The sequence below is a fragment of the Hyla sarda genome, chromosome 1, assembly GCF_029499605.1.
Source record: "Hyla sarda isolate aHylSar1 chromosome 1, aHylSar1.hap1, whole genome shotgun sequence".
In the NCBI taxonomy this organism is placed as follows: Eukaryota; Metazoa; Chordata; class Amphibia; order Anura; family Hylidae; genus Hyla; species Hyla sarda.
In genome coordinates, this window is record NC_079189.1 from 459,235,604 (window position 1) to 459,248,749 (window position 13,146).

Genomic DNA, 13,146 nt, shown 5'->3' on the forward strand with positions numbered 1-13,146 from the left:
AACAATAGGATCAGATAGGTAGAATTAAACATGATCCATTGATGAGGAATTGCCAGGTCTCCTAAGCAGTGCTGTCAGGAGCCCACAAAATAATCTTCAGGCTAGGTTTCCACTTGTTTTTTTTTGTACACCTAAAAAAACGCCAGCAAAAAAACTGCCACAGGTTTTTCCTGAGTTTTGCCAGTTTTTCTGGCGTTTTTTATAGCGTTTTCCCTGGTGTGTGGAAACAGCCAATTTTGTCCCCTGTGGCAGTTTTCTCACTGTCTTCAGGTACCACTTTGTAGGTCGGATGCTGAGCGCCCGGTCCACAGAGTGTAAGGAGATGAGGAGTGATGTACACCTCCCCGGCCGTATAGTATACAGGAGTGCATAGTGTACCTGTATATACTATACAGGAGCCGGGAATTCTGTCACCAGACTGACAGGACTCCCTGCTCCTATAGCCCTCTGGGCAGTATACAGAATATACAGCTATCTATAGATAGCTGTATATAGTGTATACAGAACAGGAGGTCCACTTACCTCCCTCGTTTCTGTCACCGCCGGTCCGTGTAGCTCCGCCCCCTAGTGAGGACGTCATTAGGGGGTGGAGCTACAGACGCGATACAGGCTGGAAAGGGTATTAGGCTCTGTTAACATTGTCCTTATTGGATAATGTGAACAGACCTTTCTGCCAGTGTCTACCCAGACAGGGAGACTCCAGCTGTTGCTAAACTACAACTCCCAGCATGCCCAGACAGCCAAAGGCAGCCAAAGGTAGACATTGCATTATGGGCGCTCTCCCCTGCAGAGAGCGCAAAAAATGTCCTAACCCATTTTTTTGTGTTTTTTTTTTCTCGTTTCAGATCTGTGTATGCAGAGGATTACGAAGGATTCGATGGATTACGACGGATGAACTTGATTTTTTTTTATTTTGATAAAATGGTTAACGAGGGCTGTGGGGGAGTGTTATTTAAAATAAATAATTTTTCCAAAGTGTTTTGTCTTTTTTTAATTGAATATTCAGGCTTAGTAATGGAGGCTGTCTAATAGACGGAATCCATCACTAAGCCGGGGCTTAGCGTTAGCCCCAAAAACAGCAAGAGCTAACCCCCAATTATTACCCCAGTACCCACCGCCACAGGGGTGCCGGGAAGAGCTGGTACCAATAGGCCCGGAGCGTCAAAAATGGCGCTCCTGGGCCTAGGCGGTAACAGGCTGGCGTTATTTAGGCTGGGGAGGGCCAGTAACAATGGTCCTCGCCCACCCTGGTAACGTCAGGCTGTTGCTGCTTGGTTGGTATCTGGCTGATACTGAATATACAGGGAACCCTATGCGTTTTTTTTTTCATAAATAAAAAAATAAAAAAAACACATAGGGTTCCCCCTATTTTCAGTATCAGCCAGATACCAACCAAGAAGCAACAGCCTGACGTTACCAGGGTGGGCGAGGACCATTGTTACTGGCCCTCCCCAGCCTAAATAACGCCAGCCTGTTACCGCCTAGGCCAAGGAGCGCCATTTTTTACACTCCGGGCCTGTTGGTACCGGCTCTTCCCGGCACCCCTGTGGCGGTGGGTACCGGGGTAATAATTGGGGGTTAGCGCCAGCTGTTTTGGGGCTAACGCTAAGCCCCGGCTTAGAGATGGATTCCGTCTATTAGACAGCCTCCATTACTAAGCCTGAATATTCAATTAAAAAAAGACACAACACATTGGAAAAATTATTTTATTTTAAAAAACACTCCCCCACAGCCCTCATTAACCATTTTATCAAAATGAAAAAAAAATCAAGTTCATCCGTAGTAATCCATTGAATCCGTCGTAATTCTCTGCATACACGAATCTGAAAGGAGAAGAAAAAAACACACACAAAAAATCTCCGCAGAGGAGAGTGCCCATAAGGTAACAGGGAACCTCCAATTGGTGCAAAACTACAACTTCCAGCATACCCAGACAGCCTTTGGCTGTCTGGGCATGCTGGGAGTTATAGTTTAACAACAGCTGGAGTCTCCCTATCTGGGAAGACACTGCCAGAAGGGTCTGTTCACATTATACAAAATGGACAATGTGAACAGAGCCTCACAGAGCCTTACTAGCCTGTCTCCCGTCTGTTGCTCCGCCCCCTAATGATGTAATCACTAGGGGCGGAGCTACACGGACCCGTGGAGACTGGAGGGAGGTAAGGGGACTTCTTCATCTTCTGTATACACTATACACAGCTATCTATAGATAGCTGTATATACTGTATACCACCCAAAGGGTTAACCTACACTGTACAGCAGTGTAAGTTAACTCTTTCCTGTGCATAGCGCACAGCTCAGCAAGGGGTTAAGTGAGCCAGCAATGTGTATACTGTATACACATTGCAGGCTCACTGTAAGTTCTTTCTGGGCAGTGGGTATACGATGTATATCTTACTGCTCAGGATCAGCTGATCTCCTGGCTCTGTAGCCCTGAGAACAGCTGATCCAGACAGTCACTTCAGGAGGTTCGCAGTGAGTGTCATGAGGAGTGACACCCGCTGCGATCTGTCCCTTACTGCAGGTACTACTGCTCCCAACATGGAGCACACTCTGCTGGGAGCTGTAGTACCTGCATTAATAGATCGCAACGAGTGTAACTTCTGACACACGCTGTGATCCTCTTGTATAATGTATGGATGCGGGCAGCCGCTCTTCTATGGTCCCCTGCACTGACATATATACACATATTCATATATCCCACAGAGTTGTGATTGGCTGGAACCATCTGACCAATCACAGCTCTCTGTGGGAAATATGAATAGGTGTATATATACGGCAGTGCAGGGGACCAGAGAAGAGCGGCCGCCCGCATCCTTACATTATACAGGAGGATCGCAAAGGGGCGATCTGTCAATTAGTACAGGTACTACTACTCCCATCATGGAACAGTGTGTTCCATGCTGTGAGTAGTAGTACTACCTAAAAAATAAGTAAAAAAATAAGTAAAAAACACGCACACACTACATTTTTATTATTGTAGGCTACATTTTTATTATTGTTGGCTACATTTTTAGGTCCCCACCCGCGCACATAAATTGATCCCTGTTTAAAAACTAATAAAAATTTTGTTCTAAAAAAGATATATTTCGTTAAATACAATTTTGTCCATCACTACTATATCTTTTTTTATTTTTTAATGATACCCTACGAAATTTTAATAAAAAAAATTTATCTCCATCACTCCATTTTGGGATCGCTAAAGTCCAAAAAAGAATAAAAACGTCTGAAAAAACGCCAAAGTTAAAACCCACATGGCGTTTTTCTTGGTGTTTTTTCGCTCCCATAGACTCCTATAGTAGAAAAACGCCAAGATTTTTCCGAAAAAACGGCAAAGTCTCGAAAAGAGGTCGTTTTTTAAAAACTGCCAAGGAGCCCAAAAACGCCAAAAGGATAAAAAAAAAAAAAACACCAAACTGAAAAACGCCAAGTGGATTTGGCATTTTGCAGTTTACTATTGACTTGCAGCTAACATCTGGGCGCAGCGTTTTTTCACCAAAAAAACGCCATGCGGCAGAATGGGCGTTTTTATTGGCGTTTTTGTAAAAAAAAAAAACAAGTGGAAACCTAGCCTCAAGGGGTATTTCAGTTGTTGTTGTTGTTTTTTTTTTGTACTTTTCAGCTTTGTAGCACTAATGCCAAGTTACCATATTTATCGGGGTATAACACGCACTGGCGTATAACACGCACTTTTAAAACGGAAATTTGATTAAGAAAAATTTGATGTAAAATAAATGACTATGAAGCTCTGAACTTAATGCCAAATCTTTCCCCAAACTTTGGTTCCACCCATTTGCCACATGATTTGCCCTGCTCCTCAGTCTGCTTCCCCCTTGTGTCACATTCCTCCCTCTTTATCAGCCCCTGTGCCAGTACATCCCCCCATCCCCCCTGTGTCTCATTATTTCCCCTGTGGTCCCCTTTTGCCTAATATCCCCCTGTGCCTCATTTGCCCCTGTGATCCCCCTGTGCCTCATTTGCCCCTGTGATCCCCCTGTGCCTCATTTGCCCCTGGGACCCCCCTGTTCCTCATTTGCTCCTGTAATCCCCCTGTGCCTCATTTGCTCCTGTGATCCCCCTGTGCCTCATTTGCCCCTGTGATCCCCTGTGCCTCATTTGCCCCTGTGACCCCCCTGTCACTCATTTGCCCCCGTGCCTTATTTTTCCCTGTTTCCTTCCATGATCCCCCTACTTTATCATTGTCGTCGTCCCCCCCCCCCCCCTGCTTTTTTTTTTCATTTAACCTCACCTGGCCACGCTCCAGCAGGCTCAGGCTGCGGATGTTCCCGGGCTGCGCGTTCAGTGAATCATGACGAGTGACGTCCTCTGCGCAGCGTCAGGGACGTCACTTATCAATTCTTTGCAGCCGCCGCTGGTCACTGCTCTAAAGTGGCCGAGGCCAGGCATCTTTAACAAATAGCCGGCGCTGCGGTCACTTTAGTGACCAGCGGATTTATCGGCGTCTAACACGCAGGCAAGCTTTTTAGTTATTTTAGTTTTAAAAGTGGGTGTTATAAGCTGAAAAATATGGTATGTATGTTATAAATGTACTTGTATTACCTGTTTGCGGTAGATTGTGCCCTTTTTTGTATTTTTATGCCCCCAGAGGTTTTGCATTCTTCTGCAATAGGAATTACTGTCATCTCGAGCCCATCCTGGCTTCCTGTGCAACTCAAGACAACGCATTGCAAGTCCGTTGATCACAAGGGGCATGGCTGCTCCTTATCTTTCCTGACATGTAAGCCCCTTGATGACTTGTGCGGCCCATGTCTGCGGCCCACCATGCCAGCGTGTCCCCTGCTGTCATGTGATCTCAGAACAGTCTGCAAAATCTAGAATGCATGAAAATCTTTCTTTCTTTTAATATGACCAGGTTGTGGAAATTAAAACAATAAACCATGGCTTACCTCCTGCCGTGCCCCCGGTGCGTCCGGTATCACTGCCCTGTCCTCAACTGGGATTTTCCTCCTTTTTCTGGGGGCCAACACAAGACAATACAGCTCAGCCAATCAATGGCTGCAGGGGTGTCCGACCTCGGCCAGTGATATGATGAGCAGCAGTGTGATGTATTGAGCTCAGACCCTGGTCTTCTTCCTGGTGCTTGGGCCCCATATGTCATATTGCCACTCAGCTTATCACTGTTATATGCTCTTCTTTTATTTTCCCATCTACAGAGCCATATAAGGGCTTCATTTTTCTGCTTTAATGACAAGAGTCAGAAAACTCCTGAGAAGGTCACAGTCCGGAGCACGCTTCCGGGGTTGTACGCATCCCGCCTGCCAGCGGACGTCTCCCCGGCGAAAATAATTTTCCGGCAACAAGACTCCAGGACATTGCTGGTAAGAGGCACAGTGTGCCAAATCCCCAAATCCACTAAAAACGTTCCCTGTGCCGCAGGGGTAGAGTGGTCCACATTTGAGGGGCGTCCAGCGCTGCAGAACACAGCCTCATGCACCCACAGGATTACAATTAAGAGACTATCTATATCCCACTCACCAATCTCTATCCCTTTGCCGCCAGGATAGAGTGGGTTACACACAAGGAAACCCCAGCGTCGCAGAGCGCATTGATTTTAACCCCTTACCAACACGCTGCCGCATGCAGTATCCTGACCAGATACGAGCTATATAGAGACATTGCTACTCAGACTATTTGTAATCAACCATACAAGGCACGATCTCCGTGCATACATCTATAAGCACTACAGACTATTTGCCACACTGGGATATCAGCACTTTTTTAACTGGTATATTTTATGTCTATTTTATTTCATTGTATGAATATTTTATACAATTACTACCTTGTTTATCGTGGTGTGTCCGATGTAAGGGCCCCACAAAGGACACCACAAGCACTATCATTGTAATAATAAATTGTTTTAAATTAATTCATTGGATCTACATAATTTTTTACATATATTTTATATTTTACATACACCCATTTATTGGTGACAATCAAGCCCAGACTTGAGGAAAGTGTACCCACACTTTATAAAATCAGAAACATCACGTTCAAGATGGGGCCACCAGTAGGGCCGGGAAATAAGAAGTAGTCTTGCTTATTCCAGGATGTCTTGCTGTCATGGAAGAATGACCCCATTTCAGGATCTTGTGGGCACAAAGGATTTTCCTGGAGGAATTTGCTGAAGCTCAGCAGGAGCGGCAGGAATCAAATGGTCAGGAGTAATAATATGCCTAGGCGTGGAGTCCAAACCAATGACGTCAGAGGACCTGGAGAGAGCATCAGCTATGATGTTCTTGTCTGCTGGACGGAAGTGAATAAAGAAGTTGAACCTAGAAAAGAACAGTGACCACCTTGCCTGGCGAGGGTTCAAACGCTGAGCAGACTGAAGGTATATAAGATTCTTATGGTCGGAGTAGATGCTGACCGGATGAGAAGAACCTTCCAATGAATGTCGCCATTCTTCCAAAGCTAGCTTGATAGTGAGGAGTTCACGATCTCAAATGGAGTAATTCCTCTCAGCAGGAGAGAAGGTCTTGGTGAAGAACCCACAAGTTACACTCTTGCCCTTGGCGTTTTTCTGTGTGAGGACGGCACCCGCTCCAATAGATGAGGCATCAACCTCCAAAGCAAAGGGCCTCTCAGGATCCGGTCTTGTAAGCACGGGAGCAGAGACAAACGCAGACTTTAAATGGGAGAAGGCCTCTTCAGCCTCTTGAGGCCAAGACTTAGGATTAGATGCCTTTATAGTGAGAGCTACAATAGGAGCAACCAAGGATGAAAAATGTGGAATAAATTGAAGATAATAGTTTGCGAATACCAGAAAGCGTTGAATAGCACGTAGGCCCGAAGGACGAGGCCAATCCAATACTGCAGACAATTTATCTGGATCCATCTGCAGGCCCTGACGAGAGACAATGTAGCCAAGAAACAGAAGACTAGATTTCTCGAACAGGCATTTCTCCAGTTTGGCGTGGAGATGATTCTTCCGTAGTCGCTGAAGAACCAGACAAACATGAGTACGATGCTCCTCTAAGTTGGAAGAGAAGATCAGGATGTCATCTAGGTATACGACAACACAGGTGTAGAGAAGATCACAGAAGATATCATTGAGAAACTCTTGAAAAACGTCTGGGGCATTGCAGAGACCAAAAGGCATTACGAGACACTCAAAATGTCCATCACGAGTATTGAAGGCCATTTTCCATCCATCTCCCTTGCGGATACGAATGAGGTTATACGCTCCGCGTAAGTCCAACTTGGAGAAGACCTTGGCACCAAGTAGACAGTCAAAAAGTTTGAAGATTAGAGGTAGAGGGTGACGGTTCTTGACCGTGATTTTGTTAAGTCGCATGTAGTCAATACATGGACGGAGTGAGCCATACTACAAAGAAGAAACCTGCTCCAACAGGAGAAGCTGACTTAAGGATAAATCCCTTTTGGAGATTCTCCTGTATATACGCAGCCATGGCTTTGGTCTCAGGAACCGATAGAGGGTATATCCTTCAGGGAGGAGGAGTGGTACCAGGCAGAAGATCAATACGGCAGTCGTAAGGATGATGTGGAGGCGGAGACTCAGCCTGTTTCTTGCAGAAAATGTCAGAGAAATCTTGGTAAGGTGGTGGCAGGCCAGGTAAAGGAGGAGGACAAGAAACAATTTTAGACTGAACTGATTGGAGGCAAAGATTTTGACAGGATTGTCTCCAGCGAATAATCTCTCCAGTTCTCCAATCCAGTTGCGGAGAATGGCGTTGCAGCCAAGGAAGGCCAAGAAAAATCTCTGAAGTACAGTGTGGCAGAAAATAGAATTCAATCTTTTCTTTATGCAACACTCCCACTTGCATGACAAGAGATTCTGTAGGGAAGTGAACCATACAGTCCAGATTTTGTCCATTAACAGAGGAGATGAACAAGGGTTTGGCAAGCTGAGTAAGAGGAAGATGATACTTGTGGACCAAAGAAGCATCAATAAAGTCACCTGCTGATCCAGAATCCAAAAATGCTGTAGCACTGAAAGAAGACTTGGCTGAAGCGAAGACTTGTACAGAAATAGTTAAGCATGGAGAGGTAGTATTCACACCCAGGGACACCTCTCCCACAAACCCTAGGTGCGAGCGTTTCCCGGATGCTGTGGGCAAGCTGTACAGTCCTTGAGGAAATGCTCCGGGCTAGCACAATACGAGCACAAATTCTGACTATGTCGTCGTGACTTCTCCTGTTGCATAAGACGAGAATGATCCACTTGCATAGCCTCTTCGGCAAGAGGCGCAGGAAACTGAAGAGGTGGACGTTGAAACACGGGTGGCAAGGGTATCTCCGTGTTCGGACAGGTTCCCTCTCTAAGCGCAGTTCCTCCTGTCTCTCAGCAAAATGCACATCAATGCCAGTGGCCAAGTGGATAAGTTCAGTCAAAGAAGATGAAGGCTCACCTGCTGCAAGGGCATCTTTAATCCTGCTTGACAGGCCTTTCTTGAATGTGGCACACAAGGCCTTATCATTCCATGCAAGTTCAGAGGCAAGAGTATGGAATCGAACCACGTAGTCACCAATGGAAGAATTCCCTTGACAGAGGTTCAGCAACGCCGTCTAAGCAGAAGAGTCACGTGCGGGTTCCTCAAAGACACTGCGAAATTCTTCCAAGAAGGCCAACAAATAGGAGGATACCGGATCACCATGATCCTAAAGGGGTGTAGCCCAGGCCAGGGCTTTTTCCAGACAGTAGACTAACGACAAAGGCCACCTTCCCACATTCCGTCAGAAACAATTCAGACATGACCTCCAAGTGCATGGAGCCCTGTGTAACAAAGCCTCTGCATGACTTGGAATCCCCATCATACTTGGAAGGTAGCTGGGAGCCAGACACTGCAGGATATGGTGGTGGGAATGGGCCAGGTTGCGGTACCTGCTGCTGTTAAAAGGCCAAAAGCTGTTGCATTATAGCTGAAAGTTGAGAAAGTTGCTGCGCCTGTCGGGCCAACTGCTGCAACTAACATACCACAACGGAGGGAAGATCCGCAACTTCAGGCAGGGGTACCTCAGCAGGATCCATGGCTGGATCTTACTGTAACACTCACGTTTCAGAAGACAGGAACCCCGGTGGATGTGGATACGCTGGACATATGTGGCAGATGATTTGGACCATACTAGGGTGCGGAGTCTAAGGTGGTCGCTACCCCTGGCATGGCTTGACCACACAGGCGGCTGAAGAGATGCGAGGCACAGGAGGGATAAGGCAGCTTGTAGTCAGGATAGCAGAATGTCAGGGCAGGCAGCACAGAAGCGTAGCGAGGAACGTAGCAAATGGTCAGTAGGCAGACGGGAAGGAGCAAGGTCACGGAGCAAAGGATCAGATACACAGCAAGGCAATCACAGGAATACTTTCTCTCAGGCTCAAGGCAACAAAGATCCAGCAGGGAAGTAAGGAGGGTGGAGGAATATATCAATGAGCCACAGGTGAATTACACTAATGAGCGCACTGGTCTTTTAAATCTTAAAGCCAAGGTGCGTGCATCCTAGGGGACGGGGACACGCGTGCCGGAGCAGAGAGGCAGAGGCGGGGGCAGGAGAAACACCCGGTGAGTGACTGACTGGGGCTCGCATGCGGGTCTGTCCCGCAATGCGAGTCCCAGCCCCGTCGGCAGCAGCAGGTAACGGGACCTTGCGCTCACGGCCAGCGTGTGCGGCCAGAGCACATAATGTAACAAGATGGCTCTTCCATTAGGTCAATTAGGCATCCACCTAAGGCCTCGTGCTCAAGGGGTCTTACCAGGGGTTTGCTGGGCAAAAGGGGATATGCTGGGGATATTATATTGAGGCACAAATTGGCCACTATTACTGTGCGGGGCAATACACGTGGGGAGTTTGTGAAGAGGTGAGGGTTGTGCTGGAGGGAGGAGCCTAAAATCTGTGTCCTGCAGATTCTGCAAAGACAAGTCTAGGCTAGGAGAAGTCTTCCTGGTGTCTGGGCCTAAGCAAAAGGAAGAATGAACCACTGCTATCAGAGAAGACACCAAGTGTGAATCACTGGATGTAACTGTAATCAGTTATACAGTCTGCTTGCGTACAGCTTGTATCTACCACTCTATGGTCACTGTATGTGGGAATATTGGTATAGTAGATGTCACGATGCCGGCTGGCAGAAGGGAGGTGGATTCTCTGTGCCAGAGAGGGATTGGCGAGGACCGTGCTAGTGGACCGGTTCTAAGTCACTACTGGTTTTCACCAGAGCCCGCCGCAAAGCGGGATGGTCTTGCTGCGGCGGTAGTGACCAGGTCGTATCCACTAGCAACGGCTCAACCTCTCTGACTGCTGAAGATAGGCGCGGTACAAGGGAGTAGACAAAGGCAAGGTCGGACGTAGCAGAAGGTCGGGGCAGGCAGCAAGGATCGTAGTCAGGGGCAACGGCAGGAGGTCTGGAACACAGGCTAGGAACAAACAAGGGAACGCTTTCACTAGGCACAAGGGCAACAAGATCCGGCAAGGGAGTGCATGGGAGGAGGTCAGATATAGTCAGGGACCAGGTGGAAGCCAATTAAGCTAATTGGGAAGATTGGACCAGGCACCATCATTGGTGCACTGGCCCTTTAAATCGCAGAGACCCGGCGCGCGCGCGCCCTAGGGAGCGAGGCCGCGCGCGCCGGGACAGGACCGACAGAGAGCGAGTCAGGTACGGGAGCCGGGGTGCGCATCGCGAGCGGGCGCCACCCGCATCGCGAATCGCATCCCGGCTGGAGGCGGTACCGCAGCGCACCCGGTCAGTGGATCTGACCGGGGCGCTGCAGCAACGAGGATGAGGCGAGCGCTCTGGGGAGGAACGGGGACCTGGAGCGCTCGGCGTAACAGTACCCCCCCCCTTGGGTCTCCCCCTCTTCTTGGGGCCAAAGAACCTGAGGAACAAAAACTCAATTTTTCCGTGATGAGGTCCGAGGTACATTAGGAGGGGTTCCGTGCGGTAACGCACGGCACAGTCCAATCTTTCATTGTTAACACAATTGATGTAGAGGGGTCTGGCGAGACTGGTCACAGGGACGTTGAACCTGTTGATAAGAGAGGCCAAAAAAAAATTTCCTGCAGATCCGGAATCCAAGAAGGCCATAGTAGAGAAGGAGAAGGTAGAGGCAGATATCCGCACAGGCACAGTAAGGCGTGGAGAAGCAGAGTTGACATCAAGAACTGTGTCACCTTTGTGCGGAGTCAGCGTACGTCTTTCCAGGCGGGGAGGACGGATAGGACAATCCTTCAGGAAGTGTTCGGTACCGGCATAGTACAGGCAAAGATTCTCCATGCGGCGTCGTGTCCTCTCTTGAGGTGTCAAGCGAGACCGGTCAACTTGCATAGCCTCCACGGCGGGAGGCACAGGAACGGTTTGCAGAGGACCAGAGGAGAGAGGAGCCGGGGAGAAAAAACGCCTCGTGCGAACAAAGTCCATATCCAGGCGGAGCTCCAGACGCCATCCGGAAAAACGCATGTCAATGCGAGTGGCAAGATGAATGAGTTCATGTAGGTTAGCAGGAGTTTCTCGTGCGGCCAGAACATCTTTAATGTTGCTGGATAGGCCTTTTTTAAAGGTCGCGCAGAGAGCCTCACTATTCCAGGACAACTCGGAAGCAAGAGCACGGAACTGAATGGCGTACTCGCCAACGGAAGAAACACCCTGGGCCAGGTTCAGCAGGGCAGTCTCGGCAGAAGAAGCTCGGGCAGGCTCCTCGAAGACACCACGGACCTCAGCGAAGAAGGACTGGACTGTGGCTGTGGCAGGATCATTGCGGTCCCAGAGTGGTGTGGCCCCAGACAAGGCCTTTCCAGAAAGGAGACCACGGCAGAGTCTAGAGTCCTCATCAAATTTTTCCGGCAGGGACAAGCAGGGGTTAGGAGCGGCCGGTTGCTGCGGAGGAGTTGCAGGAGCCGGCGGAGGAGATGGTTGTTGCAGCTGCTGTGTCGGTGACTGAAGTTGCTGTATCTGCGGCAGCAGCTGCTGTATCTGTGACTGAAGTTGCAGTGTCACGGTGGTCAAGTATGCCAGCTGGTGATTTCGTTGGGCAATCTGTCGGGCTTGCTGGGCGACCAGTCGGGCTTGCTGGGCGACCAGTGTGGGGAGGTCGGCGACAACTGGCAGAGGAACTTCAGCGGAATCCATGGCCGGATCTACTGTCACGATGCCGGCTGGCAGAAGGGAGGTGGATTCTCTGTGCCAGAGAGGGATTGGCGAGGACCGTGCTAGTGGACCGGTTCTAAGTCACTACTGGTTTTCACCAGAGCCCGCCGCAAAGCGGGATGGTCTTGCTGCGGCGGTAGTGACCAGGTCGTATCCACTAGCAACGGCTCAACCTCTCTGACTGCTGAAGATAGGCGCGGTACAAGGGAGTAGACAAAGGCAAGGTCGGACGTAGCAGAAGGTCGGGGCAGGCAGCAAGGATCGTAGTCAGGGGCAACGGCAGGAGGTCTGGAACACAGGCTAGGAACAAACAAGGGAACGCTTTCACTAGGCACAAGGGCAACAAGATCCGGCAAGGGAGTGCATGGGAGGAGGTCAGATATAGTCAGGGACCAGGTGGAAGCCAATTAAGCTAATTGGGAAGATTGGACCAGGCACCATCATTGGTGCACTGGCCCTTTAAATCGCAGAGACCCGGCGCGCGCGCGCCCTAGGGAGCGGGGCCGCGCGCGCCGGGACAGAACCGACAGAGAGCGAGTCAGGTACGGGAGCCGGGGTGCGCATCGCGAGCGGGCGCCACCCGCATCGCGAATCGCATCCCGGCTGGAGGCGGTACCGCAGCGCACCCGGTCAGTGGATCTGACCGGGGCGCTGCAGCAACGAGGATGAGGCGAGCGCTCTGGGGAGGAACGGGGACCTGGAGCGCTCGGCGTAACAGTAGATTGTATTCAGTAACAGTATAGCAGTATTAGTCAGTAGTAATTGTAGTGTTGGTCATGGTATGGCGGTATTATTTGTTCCATGTGTGCACCCACGCACATATTTTGATATGGTCAGGAACAATATGGTGGTAATATGTGTGGCAATAATACTTTCTCCTTGAATACTTAGAGGTACATAGTATGTTTCCTGCACAGAAAAATGCCTTAGCTATTTTAAGGATACATATTATTTTGTATTTGTATACCTCTAATTGTTGGGGAGGAGCAGGTCCACAATTTTCCCAGGGGCCTACAGAACTTTTGTTACTC